Here is a 23,986-nt window from a genome sequence, read left to right as displayed (position 1 = left end):
GTACGTGAACGACGCACTTCGGGACTACAGTGCCTATAACTGCGCCATATCATGGCGAAAAACTAAAGACTTCTCGTTGAATTAACGGGAGTGTTACGTGTGGTGTGAAATTGAGGTGTCTACCCTAGTTAACGTTACTTCGTCCTCATGAGGCTAGATGTCAGTTCGAGAGGACCAATTTCACGGAAATGAAGATCTGTAAACAGAATGCCACCAAACGGAAACACATGCACAGAATGATATCACAATTGGCATGTAAGAAACACTCTCGCCCTCCTCAAAAAAGAAGGAACACAGAAAAATCTCTGTGCAGAAAATTAACATATGTTTAGTTCATAACACAGCATCAGTGACTGAGATCGTAAGTGTTACATTTATTTTCAGATGCTGATAAACGGCATTTCAGATAATTTTGATCTGGAAGACCTTCTAATCTTAAAAGGCTTCAATTGTATACACCTAGTTCGTAACAGAACAAGCGCAAGACTGCAATGTTTTCCTTCGCATTCTTACGTGGCCAAACATTAGAACACGACCATTTGACTGTTAGTGGCGTCTGATACAGATATGGTCTGGGCAGACCCTCACAGTCTAACGTGAAGCACATCCAATTGAAGGTAATTACAACTGTACAGAATTCGTGTCAGACTGTGTCACCACTTCAGTAGTGCCAACACTCGAAACGACGTCTGTGATTGGATTGACACGGCACAAAGTGCAACCATATCATTACCGCTTTGGCTGACAATCTTGTTACTAGGGATATCAATCGATATAAAATTCCGTATAGATATTAGGTACGTTTGTACCGACATAAAATAACTTTCTTAGTTCAGGGCGTTCTTTTCTTAAACTGCCAAGCACATGTTTAATTAAAATCAGTCTTAAACACTCTGCATTACCTTTGTTTATACGCTTATATTAGAAATTGTCGCAATTCCACGAAACATAGTTCCTCCTGAGAAGTGAATATTACGCTCAGACAGTCAAGAAATTCCCACACTTTTATGTAATCCGATGGTTCATTTCCGCCGCCAGTATTTATCCAGAGACAAATCCAATCCACACCCTCAAACCCAATGTACTTAAAATTCCATTTTAAAATAATCCCCTCCTAGGGTTTTCTAACCAAAGTTTTATACGTATCTCCCTTTTCCATGCGCGCTACAAGTCTCGCCCATCTCATTCATCACATTACCACATATTCTTAGCTCCTACCACTTGCTTTTCTCCTAACATTCACCAAAGAACCTATAATATCATCTCCATATCGTTCCTGGAAGTAACCTTTTCCAAATTGTCTTCCTAGCCGAATTTCTGAATGCATTATTACACTCCCCGTTCTAGCCACACGTTCAATCTAGCCCCTTTGATTTCGTTACCATGACAACACTAAGTGGTCCATACAAATAACTGAACAGTCGTTACGAAATATCGTAAATCTCCCTCTAACTTCGCTCCTTTTGATCCCGTGTATTTGAAAACGTTCGTAATTTTAAAAAAATATAAAGTAAATGCAAATGTTTATCTGTCCCTTCTCCCTGCCCACTGGACGCCGAAAATGACTGCAACCATTAGTTGAAGTATTTAATCAGCGGCTGGCAACCGACCCGTTATATGAAATTAGTTCCTTTGATCACAGCCCTACAGACAGGCGGTAACAGCTTGACCTATAATCGTATTGAAACCCAGTGAATGCTTGAGCGATCAATACAGTTTTTTTTTTGGCAACGATATTCACACTATGATCGGTGTAAAAGTCACTGCAATTATTTTTCGCAACTGCATTTAAATATCATAACACCGTGGGACCCCACTGGGACGATAGCAGTAATTAGTTTGTAGACTTGTAAAAAGGAGCGGAAAATGCACCAGGGAACCATTTGGGATCAGTCGTATTTTATTTTTTTAAATTTGTGTGTAGTGGGAAATGTTGTTTAAAATCTTTCTGTGAAAAGTCAGAAAACCGTGAGAAAAAATTAACGCCATAAGCACGTACTAAAACAAACTAAGATTTCCTCTCGGTTTTTAAAATTTCTCTTGTTGGTACACATGATAATGGTATCTGGGGAATTGATGTGTTCATTAATTAGTGTACTTAAAGAACAAAGTTTTTTTTTTCAAAAGAAGTAAAATGATAAATGAATTTTTATAATTCGTATCTCAATTGCGTCATGTGTAATCGAATTTTTATAAATTCCATTCAGATTGACAACGGTTGTAACTCAGCGTGAATAAAAGTAGAAACTGTAAATAAACAAAAAAATATTAACACGGCGGTCGATTTTGACTATGCTTTAGAAAGATTCAAAACAATACGCAGTTAGTGGGCTTGAAAAATTAGAACGTGTTGTGTACAGACAATAATTAAATGTTCGCAAACATCATTACGGGTTAGGTCCTTTAAAAGTTTATGAACTGCAACATTTATAACTAACTACCTTCTGCTTCTCCATTTCAGAAATTTTAATGACACAAAATATTGTCACTTATGGAAATTATTATTGAGATGCTAATAACAATGTTTCAGAAACTGCGCAGTGACACATCTGCAGCGTGATCAGCTATGTATGTGCATCGATAACAAAGAATATAAAAATAGGAAAGAACATATTTGGGGAAAAACGTGCGCTCCTGTAATAAACAACCCCACTCTTCCTTCACACTCGTTCGGTCAAAGATATTAAATGTTCCCATCTCATCGTACATTGTTCGATCAAGGCTAGCACAATAAATAATCCAATGCATAAGATTGTAAATATTTTGTCGAAGTTCTTTTAAACAGAACTCTCAGAGAATCATATTCTTTAAGCAAAATATCGACTGCACAAGCCAACAGCTGATATAACATTTAAAAAAGTACAATACTTGGACTGCGCATTGATAAATAATTCAAAATGCTGTCTGGAGTGAAATACACTGCACGCAATCCAAATTAACCTATTCTTTTCTTATTTCTGTAAGATGCTGGGGAGATTTCAAAAAAACAGAAACATCCATCTTTTATGTTATTTAGAATTCTGAAAAGGAAACTCATCATTCATTCATCATACAAAAGTTCCTTTGCGATATAAGATTCGTTCCTTTATTGTGGATAACCTAAATTCAACATTTAGCATCTCAATAGTGCGTCTTAAGCACGAAGAAAATAAAAGGAACGCGTAATAGCGGTGTCGTGTCCATCTGACCGACACCTCTCCCGTTTCATCTCAGAATCTTTTGTACGAATTTTAGAACGAATTAAACTTTATGCGATGACCTTCGGAAAAATTCCGTCCCGACAAGCTCATCTTATATTGAGACGGAACAGTGAACGAGTTTATCATTAAAATATATTTTTGTTCCAGTGCAGGCTCAGTACTGTTCCTACAGTTTTCAATGACAAACTTCGTCATTAGCTATGTTAAAAAACTTTAAGTTCTGATATCAAAGTCTAGCGGTTAGAACGCTGGCCTTGTAACCCTGGGGGGTCTCGGGTTCGATTCCCGGTGGTGCCCGAATTTATAACTTGTGTTGGGCAAGGCCGTGGTCTAGGCAACACGGAGTTTTCCTCCGTGGCATCCCAACAATTACTCCATTCACACACAGAAGAAGGCAATGGCAAACCACTTCTGGATCATCTGCCAAGAACGTATGTGAACAGGTCCCAGTCCGAGAAAAGGATGGAAGGATCCTGTTCATATGGACCTGTCGTCACACAGAACACTAAATAATAATAAGATGAGGTGGTCTAGCGGTTAGAACGCTGGCCTTGTAATCCTGGGGTCTCAAGTTCGAATTTATAACTTGTGTTGGGCAAGGCCGTGGTCTAGGCAACACGGAGTTTTCCTCCGGGGGCTTCCCCGGTTTCTCCGTGGCATCCCAACAATTACTCCATTCACACACAGAAGAAGGCAATGGCAAACCACTTCTGGATCATCTGCCAAGAACGTATATGAACAGGTCCCAGTCCGAGAAAAGAATGGAAGGATCTTGTTCATATGGACCTGTCGTCAGACAGAACACTAAATAAAATAAATATCAAAGTACACTGACAGAAAGATGCATTCGTTGTCTGTCTGACGACAGTGTATCTGCATTCGCCTGGAAAGACTGAGGAAAACGGTAAACTGAATCAATACTGGCGCTACCTGATTCATAATTCAAAGCGGATATATCCCACAAATGTCTAGAACGTTATCGTTTCGGTAACCTACTCGGTATAGAAACGAAACAGTGATGCGATCGTGATTTATTTCACTGTACCGTGTTCCTGGACGTGCTGACGAGAACAATGCCAGTCTGGGTAACCGATTTCAAGCCGAAATTTACAAAGCAAGCCAGGCTTATGTTTGACGCGTTACAGCCAATTTAAACTTCCCTTTTAATATGACTGGGGTGTTAAGCCCATAGGGAAACTGATAATGCTGACTGGTGTTGATAGTTCGTAATTCTACAAGGTTCTAATTTCAGACAGGAAACAAACCTGTGTTTAAATCCCGAATGTTGAACAGGTTTATGCGAGGAATACAAAAGCTGTTTCAGGAAGGACTGACTGGGTAAATCAGATTTATCACATCCAGTTTTACTGTCCACTAGATTTAATATATCAGAATCTAGGGTTCGAGTCTATAGAACAACACAGCAATTTCTCATGTTCCATTGTATTTAATTATGTACCTTGCTGTTTTTTTATCGCGTATTCCAACAGATGTAACGATTCTGCAACTGATAGAGCGTTATGCATTGCTCGCAGCGTCAGAATCCGAAACTACTGAACGAGAAGCAACTGAAAACCTCGAACATAAAGAAAAATCAATCCCCTATTATCTTTCATATCGTACTTTTATTCTAGCAAACGAATATTTTATTCCCCGGAAGTTAGAAGCAAACTCATGTTCATCAACCGGAACGGAAGCCTTCCAGAGTTCTATCGAACGAAAGAATAAGGGAGGGGGGAGGAATAAAAGGGAGCAGTATTATTTCTTCCTCATCCCCATTTTCCGTCTCTTTTGTTTCACTCAACGTCCCTGCTAAATGTACCTAGACGTAGACGTGAGGATAATATTAAAATGGGTGTGGAGTAGATTATATTCATCAGGGTCAGGATATGGACGGATAGTGGACTCTTGTGAAAAGGGTAATGAAAGTGTGGATTCCACAGAATGTGGGAAATTTCTTGAATACCTGAACGTAGCCATTATATAAATACACAGCACTGTTATACATGATGCCTTACAGTTACTATGTGAGGATGTTATTCTGACATTTTCCATTATATTAGAGGTGGTCTGAGTGTAGGCCTATTTGTTAAATCACTTTACAAGGAAGGCGGTAAATAGAACACCCACAGAAATTCCCAGAAGACAAGCGAGAAAAAATCTGTAAATCAGCATCAACCAAGAAGGAGAAAAACAGGAAACGAAGTTAACTTTGCACTAAACACGGAACAGGTTTATAAAGACACACACAGATTACGGGCAATAAATTCTTTCAATTCTCATCACAGTAACAGATTTTTCATTGCATCACAGCATCCAATCAGGATTTGGGGCCCACCAACTTCCTATAAAATATTACGGAGGACTCTCTGTCTAGGGGCAAGGCGGACGGAGAGCGAAGCTGACCACTCATCTCCATACAGTGCTGCAGTAGAGAATACATTCCACTATACATTTGCATGACGTGGTTCTCGATACAGGATACAAGTGAACGAAATACCATAAAAATTAAGTGGAACAGCAGGAAGAAGGTAATGAATGTCCTGATAATGGCATAAGCTACTGATGTCAACTTTCATATCAGGTGCACAAAAATCGAGGGCACTGGCTTTTGCTCTACGCCACAGAAACAATTATGCAACAGACCTGAAGACACTTTAATTAGGGCCGTCACGTGATTGATGGTCCCTTTCAAACTTCCGCGCCGTCATGTATCAGGACACACCATGTCTACACGGACCAGTCTTCTTGCTGTCAGGCGGAAGATGCTGATTCTTCATGTTCCTTATTTATGAGACAAATTACCACCCAACCTGAGCCATCAGTGTGTTGTAATCGCTTACGAGAGACGCGATGAAAGCTGTTTAAAAACGCTTTAAATTGACGCAAGGTAATGCGGTCACTTTTGTCGCCGATCGAAAGGACAAGAAGGGCTAAATATTACCAATGTATTCAAACATCCTCAAAATTAAAAATATTACCTGATTTACGGTTTTCCGAATGAAAGTTTGGCATTGGCTTGAGTGGGTTTTAAAAAAAATTCATGTGTGTTGTAAAATTCTACGCCCGCTGTTAATTGTTTAGAAAATCCTGGCAAGTTTCTTTCACGGTTCTGGCTTCGATTTTGGCTACGGACTGATATATTCTCATTATTTTCAACTCATAATTGATACCAAACCCAACATTCGCAGTTACATTAACATGGACCTGACGGATAACAAACGCTGTCAAATAATACAAGAACCAGTTACCTATAAATATGCAAAAATACCAGAATTAGCAAATTTATTGCTAAAATTATCCACTTAGGAACGGAACCTTAATTTTTGATGTTGAGTCTACGGAAGAAAAGCGCTCTGATTTACGCGATCTCTCGTTACATGAATTTTTCAATTAATTTACCTACCTGTGGGTATAGAGGATACAGACAAGCCTCGAGGACATGCGAATAAATTAGAGCCGAAAGCAATGGAGGGGCATGGCGTTGTGTTGAAATGTGAAGACAGACTGATGTCAGTCTTTGCTTTTCCACACCTTGACGATTTACGTCTACACACGAAACGCCATAACGGCAAGAGAAGTTGAATGTGGTTTCTTCCAAGATGAGGCAGCGCTGAGGTAAATTTGCAGGGCGGTTTGGAGCCAGAGTGGAAGATAATTATGAGGAAAAGGGCGCTTGTTATTCAGACACGAAGGGAAAGAAAAGAGAGAATATCCAGACACACTAAGCAGAATCTTGTAAGCAAGGAAGAACTTGTTGCAAAGTTTGATATTCTCATTAAAACAACACATTCTTCTTAAATAATTTAATGGTCTATACTGTGGTAGTAAGAATGATGTAACAGACGTTACGGAATATTCTAGCGGACTAAGAAACAGCTGAACAACAAATTAATTCAGTTCGTTACAAACTGCCAGCACGCAGTTTGAAGCCAGAGTCACGTAAAACAGAATTCATTTCACACAGTCCTAGGCTTATGCGCTATGTAATCTTGCTGAGAATTTTAATGATTCAATTATTTTCTAATTCGATGTAAACTTTCTCTTCTAAATTATGAATCATGGGCTATACGTTTCTCACAAAATTGATGAATAACACTCAATTAGCTAGAAAAAGTACAGACAGTTCCCACAGAAACTACCATCTGTAACAAACTACAGATGACTACAGTCTCTTCCCATCCGTGTCTAGGTTTTTCAAAGTGGTATCTTCCCTCCTGATTTTCCGACTAAATTTATATAAGCGTTTCACATCTTTCCCATGCGTGCTACATGACACGCCCAATTCATTCCCCTGTATCTGATTACCCTAATAACATATAGCAAAGAGTACAAATTATGAAAATCTTCAAAATGTAATTTCCCCCACCCTTATTTTCCTTAGGACATCGAGCATTTTGTTTTCAAACACCCTTCCTCAAAAACCCCGGCTTCATTCTCCTCTTAAACATGTATGAACCACCCAAATCATAAACCTCCTAGCTTCAGCCACGAAGAAGGAAGCGTTATATCCCTCCGAAACATAGGTAAACAGTAAAAGGACGACGGGATAAAATATCCCAGAAAACCACCACAAAACTGTAAACTATGTTCATCGCTTCATGCGAAAGACCAAGTTTCACACCCAACAACATAATAAAAAAAAACAATTGCTGCAATAATTCTGAAGCAGTAGCAGAGTTGATAAAGTAACAAGGTCTATGTAGGCCAAGGCTTAAATGCAGAGCTGAGACTAACTAATTTCTTTACATTTACGTTGCGAAACAAAGAAGATAAATGCATTGTACTCACTTATGTCGGTGATACCTCTGTCATGATCCGTCCATTCTGAGAACTGCAAAAAATAAAAAACAAAAGAAAAATATCAGTTTTGCCCACTTTCTCTAAATCAGAGACAGTCAAAATATAATCAGGGTAAGAATGTCTCACATTTTAATTGTGTCTAGACATATTTATGCACGACATAAGAAAAATCATCTTTCGCTGGATCACCAACTTAAAATACATTCTAAAAAGTAAAGTTTGTCCCACTACACGCCATGTAGGCGTTTGGGGTGAGAGGAGGTATAGATCCTCTCTTCCTTGACCTCGGCACTAGATGGGGGTAAGTGGTCAGCATCACGCCCCGGCCGGCTTTACCCCCGGGAAAGGACCCCGGTACCCATTGTAGAGGAGGCTGGGTGGGCTCCAGAGCCGGTCTGGACGCAGAGGCTAGAGGAAAAATCCTCTGCCCCCGTCGATGATCGAACCCCAGTCGTCCAGCCCGTAGCTAGTCACTATACTGACTGAGCTATCACGGGTCATTAAAATACATTCTAGTGTCTTACTCAAGATTTTAAAATGCAACCAACCCCCCCGAAGGAGGGGTTGGTCAAGTGTTTTAACCCTCCATTCGGGGGGTTTAGTTTAGTTTCTTACGCAAGATTTTAAAACGCAACCAGCCCCCCCCCCCCCGAAGGGGTTGGTTGCTTTTTAAAAACTTGACCAGCCCCTCCGAGGAGCTCCGAAAGGAGCGTTCTGCCCTAGTGTGATAAAAGATGCGACAGACAGACATATATATGGATGGGACCATAAGGTGTCCTTCACTTACGTTAAAGTGTAAATATCACGTAATAAGACTGTCAATATTGACGTATTTCAAATTTCATACCACTCGTAAAACACCGAAACATTCTAACGATGCTGTCGTAAAACGTTGTGATATTTGAATTGGAGAATGTTTGCTTCGCGCGGATACGACATTAATTTTGTTAGGTTTAAGCCGTTTCATTTATGACGACTGATTGTGACGGCTGGCAATATTGAATTTCACTTCAACATACGAGTGATGCCAACTTCACGAGAAAAACAACTAGGCATGTTCCTTTCACAAGGAAGGTTGGTGTAGCGCACTATATTCTGTACATTACATGATTTTTGTTTGTTTATCGACACGTTGTCAGCTGCAAAGATTATATACTGAAATAAAACTGAAAATTATATTTAAGAAAGATGCCTAATCCCACAGTTTCCTACGCACGGCTGAACAGACATAAACCTCGATACATGTGTGTGTGTAGAGGATGTAGAAATGAGCTGAATTCTATGGCACAAAATTCTAATGTTCGTAAAATATGCTATCGCACATTAATTAAACATACACAGACATTGCCTTCGACCACGGTGTCGAGAAGAATATTCATACCTGAAAAGATGGAAGAAACCAACGAATTAAAAGAACCGCGTAATGAGGAACGTCATAATTTAAACCAGGGGTGGCCAACCCAAATGATCTTTCGGGCCACTTTGGAAATGCATCATAACTCCGCGGGCCACATATAAAATTATAGACATTTTTTTGGAGTGAAAAATTGAAACATAATGAGTTATTATTATTGTGTTTACTATTATTCATTATAAAATAAATATATTTTGTAAAAGTGTGATGAATCTCGCGGGCCGGAAAAATGTTCAAGGCGGCCCACATGCGGCCCGCGGGTTGGTCACCCCTGATTTAAACCCTTCACCAGATATTATCAGAACGAGCAAATCAAGGAAGATGGGATGGGCGATGCATGGAGAGCGCATGGGACGTATAAAAATTCATACATTTCAATCGGAAAACACGTATAGAAGATATAACGTTGATGGGAATATAATATTAAAAAAACTGCTAAAGAAAAACGGTGGGGTGGTGTGAACTAGGCTCATGTTGCTCAGTATACGAAACAGTGGCAACTTCTTGTGAATACGGCATCGAACCTTCGGATTCCATGAACTGGAGGGGAATTTCTTGACTAGCCGAGCGTGTTACGAGCTTCTCTAGAACGGCAGTGCTCCACGTACGTTGTGAGGCCTCACTGCAATCAAGTGACCATACAAAGTGTGAAGTTGGCAGCCCTCTGCATTTGAGAGCGCGAAATAAATTACAGTATCGGAGAGCAATAAAAGCACGGCTGGGGACGAGATTACTGACGAGAAGTCGTTATTCTGCTGCCGCCCTGCGCAAATTACATTTGTGTTGCGCTGCCTGTCAAAGGGCGGATCGCACAAAGACAACTGCAGCAAGGCCGGTCAAGGGTGTGAACACTTCGTTGTTTCTGAGGCCGGATTATGTGTGTCTAATACAACTTATTACCTATTCAAAATATATAATATAATTCAGGTCTATACACAAACTTTATTTACAGATGTTAAAATTTTAAAATTTAAAATTTGCGCTATTCATCGTTACAACGATGTTACAATACTGCGCCTTCATTTACTACATGTTTCGATGCGAAGCATCGTCTTCAGGTTTTTTCTTTAAAACTACTTTATATTACAATGCAAGTCTTTCAATTTATTCATCCGTTTTGTTCATTATTATAGTATGTGCTCTGTTGATCTTCTTATTTTATGTATCTTATGTTTGTTTTTCATTATTCTGTAAATAAAATTAATAAACATAGGAGTTATTTATCTATATGTAAATAAGTTTCGAATATTGTTCTATATTTGTAAAAGTAAGCATCGAAACATGTAGTAAATGAAGGCGCAGTATTGTAACATCGTTATAACGAATGAATAGCGCAAATTTTAAATTTTAAAATTTTAACATCTGTAAATAAAGTTCGTGTATAGACCTGAATTATATTATATATTTTGATTATAAAACACAAACATGACGCATTTAAACCTTATTCTTACCTATTCTTGGTTTACTTATATTAGTGGAACATGAATTGGTTACGACGTGGCAGTGACCTTATTTTTAATGCACTGTTGTATACAACCTATTTTATCAATTAAATTGCCCATAATTTTCAATGTAATTTATGGCTAAAAATTTCTTTAGCTGGCATCATTTTCTCTAACATCCATACAAGACAGTGACTTTAATTTTATGACAAGGAATAAATTTACACCCTAAAGCAGCTTGTAGAGACAGGGAGAGAGATGACAAACTTCATGTACGAAGAAGCAAGAAATAAGCAGAGTTGGGTGGATTATTTTTTCCCCTCTGCCTACGTTGTTAGGCAACCCAACAGGCAGTAGCAAACTACTTTGCATAAAACCCAGGGGCTATGTTAAAGTAAAAGGGTAGGCTACTTAAATATTGATCTTGCTTCAGAACAAATTTCTCTGCGTTCCTGCCCCAAAAGTCGTCCTTTCGATTAAAGGATTCGATTATCGATCGGGATTGTTTTGGCAATTACGATAATCCGCTCTAATATTGAGCTGAAGAACTTTCTCGGGCTAGTTAATAATGGTAATCGAACTTGGCTCAAATGACTACATTTTCAGTTTGGCAGAATTTATCACGCAGAAAGCGAAATGTTGCAGGAATTCTTTAGGAAAGTAACAGGGAGGTACTCGATTCAATCTTCGGATGTGTTACCAAGTGTACTGAATACGAATTTCGTCTTTTTCCTCAGTCTAACCAGGGAAACTACTGTACAGTACCTTGCAGAAGGTCACGAGAGACTCCTTTAAAATCCGTATCAGTTCGTAATTCACGGAGATAAATGGTGTGGCCGTAACACTCTGGAATCGTTTTTGACGGTACGGGTTTCGAATCTTGGAGTGAAGGCCATGTTTAATCGGAGTTTTCGTGGTTTTGTTAATACATCCTGGTGAATAAGTGTATAGAAACTCGAAAATGTGCCCGAAATCCGGTCAAGTTTATCTTCTCATCCCATTCTAAGGCTGTACATAAACTCCGATCCTGAGATCAAGTACGTAATATTCATAAGGTATTGTAGGTGCGTCATATTGTGAATTAATAGTATTAAAATATATAAATATTTAAAAATAACCGTCAATCACAATAAAATTAAAAGATTAAAATATCATATTATGTTCCCTATCGAGTACTCGATTTACATATGGAACTTACACAACATGTTTCGGCTAAATGTAGCCATCTTCTGGTGTATTATATATAAACTTTTTACTGAATTACTTTTTACGATTTTAATGATTTTTAATGATTTTTCTTCTGATGTTTTGTCCTTTATATTGATTCACCATTCGTTGTAGTACCATTTGTTGTTAATTAACATATTTGCGACCTGGGATACCACAACAAATGGTACTACAACGAATGGTGAATCAATATAAAGGACAAAACATCAGAAGAAAAATCATTAAAAATCATTAAAATCGTAAAAAGTAATTCAGGTCGCAAATATGTTAATTAACATATTTGCGACCTGGGATACCACAACAAATGGTACTACAACGAATGGTGAATCAATATAAAGGACAAAACATCAGAAGAAAAATCATTAAAAATCATTAAAATCGTAAAAAGTAATTCAGTAAAAAGTTTATATATAATACACCAGAAGATGGCTACATTTAGCCGAAACATGTTGTGTAAGTTCCATATGTAAATCGAGTACTCGATAGGGAACATAATATGATATTTTAATCTTTTAATCTTTTAATTTTATTGTGATTGACGGTTATTTTTAAATATTTATATATTTTAATACGTAATATTCAATGTGATTTGTCACTCATAAAACAGAAAGGCAAATATTTCTTTCGTCCTTTACTTATAAAACGTGCAGTTGAACCAGTGTCTCTAGGGTTTGTTCCCAAGTAATGAATTAAGTTTCACTCCATGGTTAGAAAGAGAAACTTCTTAGATGTCACCCTGTCTCCTGTAAACGGTGTGAGAAATAAGGAAAAATGAGAAATTAAGATAAAAAGACAGGCGGAGAAAAAATGAAAGAAAAATAAAATAACAAAAAAGTAAAAGTAAAAGTTGCTTGTCCATATACGTTTTCTGGGTAGTAACGCTGTGTGGTCGTGCAGGTAGACAAACCTACCAACTTTTTCGGGCAAACAGCCTCCATCTTCAGGTCGGAACAAGGAGACGTCATTCCCTTCAAAAAAACTTTGAAGGTCTGTCTATGCATAATTTCACATGATGTTTGAAAAAAAAAACATTGATTCTTCAATGCCGTTAGATCCTAAAATCTGATATAGAAGTTTGCCTATTTAACGGAGATTTTCAATTGCAGAAGTTATAGCCCTTTGCCGTGTGAGCTGGGGAAAATATCTTAAATGCAGTTGGAGGATAAACAGGCTCTACTAACTTTCTAGCGTATTTCAGCATATTTGACTGAATATTTGAATTGACTGGATAAATAAGGAAAACCGCGTAAAACAGTGAGAACAGAAGAAAATGTAGCAGGAGATTCTAACAGGTTACCTGCTGAGTACAACTCACTCTGTTACAGCTAAAATAACTCGCTGGATGAGACTTTGAAGAATGCTAAGCTCAGTCTTTGTGATGTTCATAATACTTTAATCCACGCATGTTAAATTGTCAACGTAATGCGATGCTTTCTTAAATAATACATCATAAATGGGAAGACGTAAGAAAATCACAGCTGTATCATAAAAAGGAAAGGTGAAAGGGAGTTGTTAACGGAAAATTAATGTTCCCCGGAGAACGGTAGGTTATTTATACATTTTTCATCCTCTGCCGACGCCTTGACAGTCGGGGGATTATTCCGGAATTCACCTACTCCCCACTACGTTCCTTGTCTGCTCGTAGATTTCTCATCTCCAAGTTGCTACTCTGCGGGGAGCAATGCCAGCGTCCGTGGAAGCTTAAAGAATGAAAGGAACAAGAGAGGAAGCGGAAGACGTACGTAATAATCCCTTTTCCGAAGGGCAGACGGACTCAGTGTAAAAAGGGAATATTTATCTAAAAATCATCAACCAACAGATATTTGTAAAGTTAAAGTGTCGTGTTTTCTTCGCGGTAGGGACCGAACCATTACATACTAGACAGTATTCAGACGAGCTTCTTGCTTCGGATTGATAACACCAGCAAATATTGTGCCGAATTTGTCATTACCATTGCCAGTTTATTAATTTCGTCCTTACGGATTTTAAATTTTATATCGTATGTCGCTTTCACAATTGCAGATTTAGAGATAGCGAGGTGACCTATAAATATAACAGACTGTTATGTTATGCTATTTGACGTATGTCCGAATTTTAGGTGTTAATTTAACGCTGATTAATTTTAAAACAAATGCGTAATTTTCTGGAACATACTACCGGCAGCTTCAAGAAGGAAAGTTTATTCTTAGATTAAATGAAAAAGACAGTGTTCTTCGTTCACCCAATAACGATCTTGTAAGATGCACTGTCTGCAATGGACCGTAAGTTCTCATGCATGCGTCTTTCTTCACGATGTTACAGCAATCAGCTTGCACCACTGCCTTGCAACAATAAGTTTCGATACCATTTTCACACTTGCTACTATCGTTACATTTGTTAATCCCTTGGTTACCCCACTGATGTGTTTGACAGTGATTTGGCGTAAAGAACACGTTTGGAATTTGGTGTACTCCAAAGAGCGAATCTTTCAAATCTTATTTCAGTTTTCATATACTCAGTTTGAACAATGTATAAACTTGACAAGAGAGTTTTATGGTTTAACGTAAAGTTTCTTAGCGGCTGATACATTTTCCTCGGTCCACAAAACGAATATGCGACTGCCGAGATGTCAACTCCTTTTTCAATTTCCGCTTTACTCTGTATGTCCTTCGCAAACCGTGAAATTTCCCTCGGCTCTCGAGAGAGAGACCCGCGTGTTGTCACTCGCCACGTTTATTCTAGCCAATATTCGACTCCATCCAGTTTTTATGGGTATTCGAAACTGAAAGTTGCAAAAATGCGCCTATCAGTTTTGCCATGTTTATCCGTCCGTCTGGCCGGATGATGTGATAATCATTAAATCTAAAATTGGGGATTTTCACTGAGGGTGCAAGTGATTGGGTAGGAAACCTCTGGTCTAGCGGTTAGAACGTTGGCCTTGTAATCCTGGGGGTCTCGGGTTCGATTCCCGGCGGTGCCCGAATTTATAACTTGTGTTGGGCAAGGCCGTGGTCTAGGCAACACGGAGTTTTCCTCCGGGGGCTTCCCCGGTTTCTCCGTGGCATCCCAACAATTACTCCATTCACACACAGAAGAAGGCAATGGCAAACCACTTCTGGATCATCTGCCAAGAACGTTTATGAACAGGTCCCAGTCCGAGAAAAGGATGGAAGGATCCTGTTCATATAGACCTGTCGTCAGACAGAACACTTAATAGCTACGGTGGTCTAGCAGTTAGAACGCTGGCCTTGTAATCCTGGGGTCTCGGGTTCGATTCCCGGCGGTGCCCGAATTTATAACTTGTGTTGGGCAAGGCCGTGGTCTAGGCAACACGGAGGTTTCCTCCGGGGGCTTCCCCGGTTTCTCCGTGGCATCCCATTCACACACAGAAGAAGGCAATGGCAAACCACTTCTGGATCATCTGCCAAGAACGTATATGAACAGGTCCCAGTCCGAGAAAAGGATGGAAGGATCCTGTTCATATGGACCTGTCGTCACACAGAACACTAAATAATAATAAGATGAGGTGGTCCAGCGGTTAGAACGCTGGCCTTGTAATCCTGGGATCTCGGGTTCGATTTCCGGCGGTGCCCGAATTTATAACTTGTGTTGGGCAAGGCCGTGGTCTAGGCAACACGGAGTTTTCCTCCGTGGCATCCCAACACTTACTCCATTCACACACAGAAGAAGGCAATGGCAAACCACTTCTGGATCATCAGCCAAGAACGTATATGAACAGGTCCCAGTCAGAGAAAAGGATGGAAGGATCCTGTTCATATGGACCTGTCCTCAGACAGAACACTAAATAATAATAATTACCTGGGCAATTCCCGACCAAACGCATGTGCCATGTATGAGAATGCCCAGTAATGATGTCACCACCCGTCCTTTTTTTGCTGTCTTTGTATTTCTGTATTTCTCTTCCCTTCGTTTCCGCATTCCTCGTCCTCTTTCCTGTTTCCTTATCGTTTTCAATATCTTATGTCAGAAGTTTTATGTGTTTCTTGTTTTATTTGTTTCCACCTTGGTCGGTTTTATTTTCCAGTGCTCTGTTCTTGAAGAAATCTCTGCAGTTCCTACTTAACGACGGAGACGTTTGAAGTCTGACTTGCAAAACGAGTTATACCCGAATACCTCAGTAAGCGCTTGAAGCAATATGAGGCTACTTTCAGGACATCCATATCCTTATATTGTTTCCAAGTTTACTTGGCAGGATGCAGTTCCCTTCCCCCCCCCTAAGAGCGCCGTATTTCCACAAATAACTTTATTTGCATGTTGAAAACTTTTCCGCTGGTTTGTTCCCTGGGGAATATCCTCGTAGTCCTAATGCACTGAGTGACTTTTCCTGGAAACAAGTTTTTCGTAAAATACGACGTGGTCTTCTGTAGGGGGAGAGATTACTTCTCAGCAGAAACACGCTGACCTTGAACCACACACTTTATACATGTTCCCGGTACGTGATCAAATCGGATTGTAGTCTTGGTGTTTCGACTTGACTCCAGTTTTACATATTCGCGAGCGCTGGAAGAAAATGCTGATGATAACAAGTTCTGCGTCTTCCATTCCATATTTGAAACGGGCCCAATTCAATATACAGGTCTATGAGAACAGATTACAAAAACGGGAAAGTACAGATTAATAACTATATGTCCTACTGAGTATAGTTACAACAGTAAACATTGCAAATACGCATAACTTCAATATTTCGTGACGTCGGCATATTCATAACATCATATGAAAGAAGTTCCATACAAACTGAGTATAAACATAAATAAATCAAGCTCTAATTCATCATTAGTAATGGCAATCAAACTTGGGATGTATTCTAGTTCGGCCGTCGTATCTCCCTGTACAAACATATTATCAAAACAGAAGTTGAAGTCGTCTCAAAGATCTATAACCACACCAAATTTCAGGACCTTACACTTCTGATCGTGTACTTAAACTTCAGCATTTTTCACGGCTGCCATGATGATCTTACCGATAACACAAAACAACAAAACGATGGGGCACATCGACTTTCATACAAATCTGCTAATTATTTCAAAAATTATTGCCATCAGTACTAGTCGCACTCTTTGCTGATTATTGTTTCACACAACGCACCAACGTAGCCATGGCAACAAGTCGTTAATATGCAGAATCAATTTGAGTTACAACGCGGTTCCTTTGCTCACACTCCGGAGCTAGTTATCCTTCGCTATATCGTCTACAAAAGCCATCAAAGGGGCAGTGCCTTGCATGTAACTGTTGTTGATCATCTTTTGTTGGTTGCACGTACTGGACCGTTTGCAGCCTGCACACATCCGGCGAGGCATGAAGTACTTAATATTTATCTTATATTCAAGTTTAAAATTTATTCCTATCCATGAACATTGTGCACACGCCTACGGTATTAGAATTTCTGATACCAGTAGGCCTTATATCACAGTCTTAAGTCCTAAATAAATTCTAACAGCCAACAGAAAGTATTATATCACGGGGTAAATAAATATACCTTATAAATATTTTGTTGTTTATTTTTGTCCCCCCAAATTTAACGAACATACTTGGTTAAAAATCATGTTGGAATTGTGTTGTATTGAAGGAGATAAGCAGCCAATAGATATTTAAAATTTAAATAATTACTATGATTTTGAAAGCCGAATTAAATTAAATTAAAGGTCATATGAACACCATATAAAGTGAGGGTTCTATTACACAGATAAGAGCAAACCCTAAAATTTCTCATCATTTTCTGACAAGAACACAATTTCGAATTTAATCGAAATCCTTTCAGTGGTTTCGGAGATGAAACATGCAGGCAGATCAGCGTCCCATCTTACTTCATCAGAGATAACATACTCCCAGATTTCTCAACACAACATGACAGGCGTTGAGGGACCGCGCTCTTAGGTTGACGTGTGGTTGCCTGGGCGTGGCGTGGTGTGGGGCGGGAGGCCTGGAGCCGGGAGGCTGTGGCTCGTCTATCGATTCTTAGCTACTTGCAGGGCTCCACTATTCGCCCGCTAATGTACGACGATTTCCCTCCCTTCTTGCAGATCCCTGTAAATTGAGTGATGTGACAATGGCTCAGCGCGTCTTTGTTCTGTTGTCTGTTGTTTGTAATCCTTAAACCTATGCCTGCAATACTACAGCCGGAAATGACTTTCTTCATGAAAACATTACTACACTTTTACAAAGCTTGCGATTTTAGGTGTTACTAGTCCGTCGTTAAATATATACCGACAGACAGATAGGACACTGACAGATTGTAAGCCTGGCAGGATAATCAGAGTAACAGACTGACCCCTCGACACACGGATCAACTCTAGCAGACTGAGTAAACAGCACGCTTTAAAGGAATTTACCTGTTACTAGAGAAACAAAAGTCTCATTACCCTAGCAAGAAAAGCTTGTCCTTTCACTCCTTCAGGAGCCAATTCAGTATAAATTTACCTTGCTCCTTTCTCACGTCATATCCACTTTAAGACCACCATAAAATTGGCACATCGGTTTCTTAAGTAGAGATCTGTCATAGTTATTTCTAGATTAAAATTTATAAATGCATCGATTTACCAATACGAGCTGCGTGTTTCGTGAGTCAGTTTGAGCTGATTTTGAGTAATCGAATGTCACAACTCTTCTCAAAAACTGATAATCATATTCAATTGGAAATAACATAAAACAAACACCTCGTCATGGCCTACAAATCTTATTTGCACCATTTTTCGACATGACGAACATTTAATTAAGAACGAGGGAACATATATTCGGTCTTCTCAAAGTATTAAATATCATAGAGCGATAATTAACCTTACAATAACAAAAGAGACATCAACATCAATAACATGAATGGAACAGTAAAAAGGGCATTTGGAAAGCACCTTTCAATTCTCGTTTCTCCTTAATGACACTCGGGACAGATGTGTCTCAGTAAGACTTTGAGTAGGTAACAGGCTTCCATTATCACACTCAGACTCTTCCCTCGCACATTTCCTGGAAGCAAACTCCTTCCTTGACCTTTCAACTTCTTTCGAGCACTGCCTTCCCATCCGAGAACATCCATCTAACATTTCCTCTTCCTACTAACTTTATTTATCAACAACAGCATTAAACAGTTCTTCGTCTTAACGTTCTTCCGCTTAAAACGAACACAGATAAACTAGCAAATTGAAACTCTGAACAAATAATGGCGCCAGACTTGAAAGAAGTAACAACAGTAATTTGTTTTCAAAGTAAGTCACAGCAAGGCGAAAAGTGAGTTCTAAGGAGTCATGCCCCGTCTAAGAAGATAATTATAAAAAGTTATGGAACTGAATTACACCGTAGAGACGTATTTCACATGATTAAAGAACTAAGGTTCCGCATTATTTTAATTTAAACCATTTAAAACGATTAACACACTTTTAAACACACGAATCCAGAAACATTTCTTTAAAGTTAAGTAGGATTAACGTGGTGACTGAAACACAAAGTACATACACTTGCCTATAGTAATGAAGGCAAAAAGACGGCCTTTGAACCATAAGATTTTAACTCCACTTTCTGATAATGGAGGCATATATAGTTTCCGAAACGTCGGATTTTTATTCCGTATCGACGTGGCTGATCCTCCAGTAAGCGCTACTACATTTACTCTCGTGAGAACTTCCCGATTTCATCCACACACTACAATTTATTTTGTCATTTGTCAAACTCTTGTCTTTATTATTTCAGGGTATCACATTATGAATATTTGCAATTCCACGACCAGGCTACACGGCGCTGCAACCCAGAAGACAGCTCTCTCATCACGTATAATTTATATTATCTACACCAAGTAGCACTGTCTGTTTCAGTCTGTAAGGCCATTTTCAGGGGGCGCATTTTATTATGCCCTAAGTTTACATTACAAACTGATTAACTTTCTTATTATTTTCTGAACTCTAGTGCTTTTATTATAAAAGTTACACATTAAAATTACATGTTTAAGAGAGCGTCACATGTTTCTTAGCGACGTTGATTTTATTATATCATGAAATAAAAGTAGAAGCTAACAATGAATAGTTGGTTGCCACGGCTTTGTAAGGAGGCGGTCGTGGCTTATTTTAAGGATATGCTCCATAATTAACTTGTATAATCTGATTTAAACCCCAAGAGCTCGAAGTCAGCGCAGCCGAAAATCGACCAAGGCTGTTGAGTGAAAGTTCAAAGGTAATCTTAAGGGTTAATTATTCGGTTTTGTCCGTCTAATCACAATTATATTTAAAATTTACAAATAAGATAATTAAAATATCATTTTATGTTCCACATCGAATAATCTATTTACATTTGGAACATTTTTACAACATGTTTCGGTTTCATCGAACCATCTTCAGGTGTAAAATTATATCAACAAACTTAAAACTCAATTACAATTTCTGTTGTGTAGCATATTGGTGATGTTCATATCCATATTATTTTCACATATTGGAGCACACTCTCATCTTTGGTATGTTTAATTTTATTTTCCAATTATATAATTATTATTTCATTTTGTTTTCTATATTCTCACATATTCATTAGTGTTTCTTTGAATCATTTGCTTTGCAGGCCGATGTAGAACATCAAAAGCATTTCACTTCAAAACAATACATTCGCTCCAATATGTGAAAATAATCTGGATATGAACATCACCAAAATGCTACACAACAGAAATTGTAATTGAGTTTTAAGTTTGTTGATATAATTTTACACCTGAAGATGGTTCGATTAAACCGAAACATGTTGTAAAAATGTTCCAAATGTAAATCGATTATTCGATGTGGAACATAAAATGATATTTTAATTATCTTATTTGTAAATTTTAAATATAATTGTGATTAGACGGACAAAACCGAATAATTAATTTAATATTTGATTCACAATATGACGCAATTATACTATCTTATGAATCTTAAGGGTACAAAAATTGACGTAAGAAATACGTCAAATGTCTTTGCATGTAAGCAAACTTTTTGACCTCCATTAACTGTAACGCTGACCTGCTTCATCGCAAACAGTCCACTGCCCGGGAGACCGGATGCCATTCCAATTGGCCACCGCGTTGAAACCCGTTTTCAATCAAATTTCCAGCCTTCCAGCTCGTTAAACGCCAATAAAAGTGCTTCAGTGTGTAGTCACCAGGATACACGGTCTCTGCTCTTTTGTTTTGTGTGGTACAAAATGTCTCCATGGTTATTACGTGGCGTTCTCTACTTCTTATTCTTTTGGAACGATGTGTCGACAAACAGCCGAAGTAATGGATTAAATTTTTAAACTAGGGCAATGGCAGACGGTTTCTTATGCACTAGTGGATTCTTGAACCGAAAGATACTCAGCCTTATTATACGAGGTTACAAATATTTTTGATGGAGATTTGTGGCCACTGAGAGGAAACGGTTGTATTCGAAACTTGCCTGGAGGGACTGACTAAAACCATGAAATATCCCAGTTACGACAGGCGGTCTATGGGCCAAGATACGTAGCTTATGGTACGTGCCAAGACGCCATGAAACACGGCATTCTAAACGGAAAAATAATTTATTTACATATACTCAGTCCCACACTTGCAGATCATACAAAACATTCCACATGCAAAAAACTGCGTTTTGCCACGGTGATAAAAAATGCAACACCTTCTAGGACGAGGGACACAGCAGTAAACTTTAAAGAAAACTGTAACGCTTAGGTTTTAACGATGCTAGAAAATTCTGCAACTCCACCAGTTTATATGCCGGGAGGAAACTAATTTCTTTAATCGAACTGGTACCCATGGCATTTTCCCTGTTCCACTTTCCTCGTTCGTAGAATTGATCAGAGATAATTACAGCAATATTTACCTCGGCTCCCATTACATTTCTGAACTGACTTTGTGGAGACACTGACCACAACAAGAAACTTCCTCACAAATCCTGATTTTCACTGCATTCATCTATCACGTACTAGAGAAACAATAATTGCAGCGCTTATTTTTCTGTTTAACGACGCTTTATCAGCTACAGAGCGTTACGTGTCGTCGACAAATTGGATTGACACACACATTGGAGGAAGAGGTCAATGCCTGTTTTATTTCCGATCCTTATCTCAAAGGCTGAGTCCAAAACTGAGAAAAATCACGATATGCATCAGTCAGGATAGCGTGTCTCGGTGTAGAGATACGAACCAGAAACTATCCAGAAGATGAAACAATAACGTTAAATAAATATGCCGCGGTGATATCGTGCCGATTAATATAGTTGCACTGCGCATGTACCGGGTTATACACAACCATTTGGACAGAAGCTCCCTATGTCATTCAAAATTAACTTCTGCAGTTGAAAGGGCGACGTTAAATAACCCCAAAAACCAGTCATGTCAAAGTGCCTTTTTTCCTTCATTAGAGGCAGATTTACAACGCATTAATCTGAAATTATAGATTAAGAGCCGCATGCCCGTATACACATTCTTGCATCACAGGACGAGGAATGTGAGGAATGTAGACTTCTGTGAGACGAATAGGCATGTAGAAGAACGGAGTTGGGTCGTTGCCCACCTGTTGACGTGGTGGCTGCGTTTAACGGGTAACCAAGCAACCAAATATTTTGAAGTGATACAATCGTGTCTCTAGCTTTACACTACGGAGACCTCCGCTGCTCAGACAACTTTATTTCCATTGGTGCTGGCAGATAGCATTGTATGGTATACACTGTTCTTTCGTATCTTCCTTAGACATTTTGGAAGTAGTTCCAAATATCTGTAATTTTTTTTCTTCATGATGGAAGCAGCAGGGACTTATAGAGCGTCGGCCAACTTCTACCAGACTGCACGAAGCAGCAACCCAGAAGACAGCCATCATCAGACTCGCCGGCGTGAGAACCTTAAATCCTACTTTCTAATTTTTCTGTCTTAAATTGATTTAGTTTAACGTAGTATTTTGAACAGGCACTCAGTGCAAGAGTACGCAGTCGTGTCCTTGAACTCCAGAGAGGTACTTAATATTCTTCGGCCTCGACTTTAATTTTTTGTGTGTTTGTTTGCAAACTTTTTCGATAAAGTCTTTTATTTGACCACCAATACAATTAAAGTTCGCGTATTTTATGTAGTTTATTAACCTTAACAATGTATTTTTTAGTATAAACTATTATTTTGCTTGTTTGAACGCAGATTCCATTGTAACGTACATATAACTATCACCGAAGAAGCGTCACAGATCAAACTGACAGGAAAGAAACGTTCTCATTTGTTTCCATTGACATTCGTAAACATCAATGTTATTCAGAGCAGAATTTACTGGTATCCTTAAGCTAGAAATCCCGTTCATAACACTGTAGTGGTAAAATTTCCAACACTTTCCCGTCGTTTATAAAACGTCAAAAAGTGCGTTCCGTTGAGTTCTTCTTGTCTGAACTGACAAGCACATTTCATCAGAGTGAGGCAGAACATCTATAGTTGCCACGTCACTGTCGGGCAAATCCGGCAAAGTGAATTTAAACACAGAACATGTACAGTACGTGTCGTGTTTACCAACGTGCTGAAACCAAAATTTCCTATCTCATGGCACAAAACAACAAAAATTACCTCTCAGTTAACATGTGAGGTAAAGAAAGAGAGGGAATTTTTTTACAAGTCCTAAGTAAATCTAGGTCATTAAATTATACTTGAATTCCATTTATATCACATTTTTCATTGTTTTGCACACAAACTATTATCGATTTTAGTTAAAATTACGATCAGACAATTAAGAATTTGATTTGCATTGCTACTATATAACTAACTCCATCTAGTAGACATGATGGGAAGCTGATAATCGCTTTGTCAATTAAGAAATCAACTGCATTATATGTAACCCAAGAGTTCAGATCTGTCTCCACAAGAAACCGCCACTGACTCTCCTCAGCCGGATGATCGTGCTCCATAACTCTCATTATATTTATTTAAGATTCAAATGCTAAGACAATGAG

At 38.7% G+C, this 23,986-nt stretch overlaps 1 protein-coding gene across 3 annotated transcripts in view; it reads right to left on the bottom strand.

The window, feature by feature from the left end:
* Nucleotides 1–23,986, bottom strand: part of LOC110829563 (Transient receptor potential cation channel gamma) — a 188,752-nt gene that overhangs the window by 78,358 nt on the left and 86,408 nt on the right. For all 3 annotated transcript variants that reach the window (XM_087355596.1, XM_022063394.2, XM_087355597.1), the window contains one exon: nucleotides 7,992–8,034. The gene's annotated coding sequence lies outside the window, so the exon portion shown is untranslated. The remainder of the gene's footprint in view (nucleotides 1–7,991; nucleotides 8,035–23,986) is intronic.

Source organism: Zootermopsis nevadensis, unplaced genomic scaffold (assembly GCF_977971745.1).
Source record: "Zootermopsis nevadensis isolate Lab colony 2312 unplaced genomic scaffold, Znev_1.0 Znev_ptg000024l, whole genome shotgun sequence".
Lineage (NCBI taxonomy): Eukaryota > Metazoa > Arthropoda > Insecta > Blattodea > Termopsidae > Zootermopsis > Zootermopsis nevadensis.
This window is presented reverse-complemented; position numbering and strand designations above follow the sequence as displayed.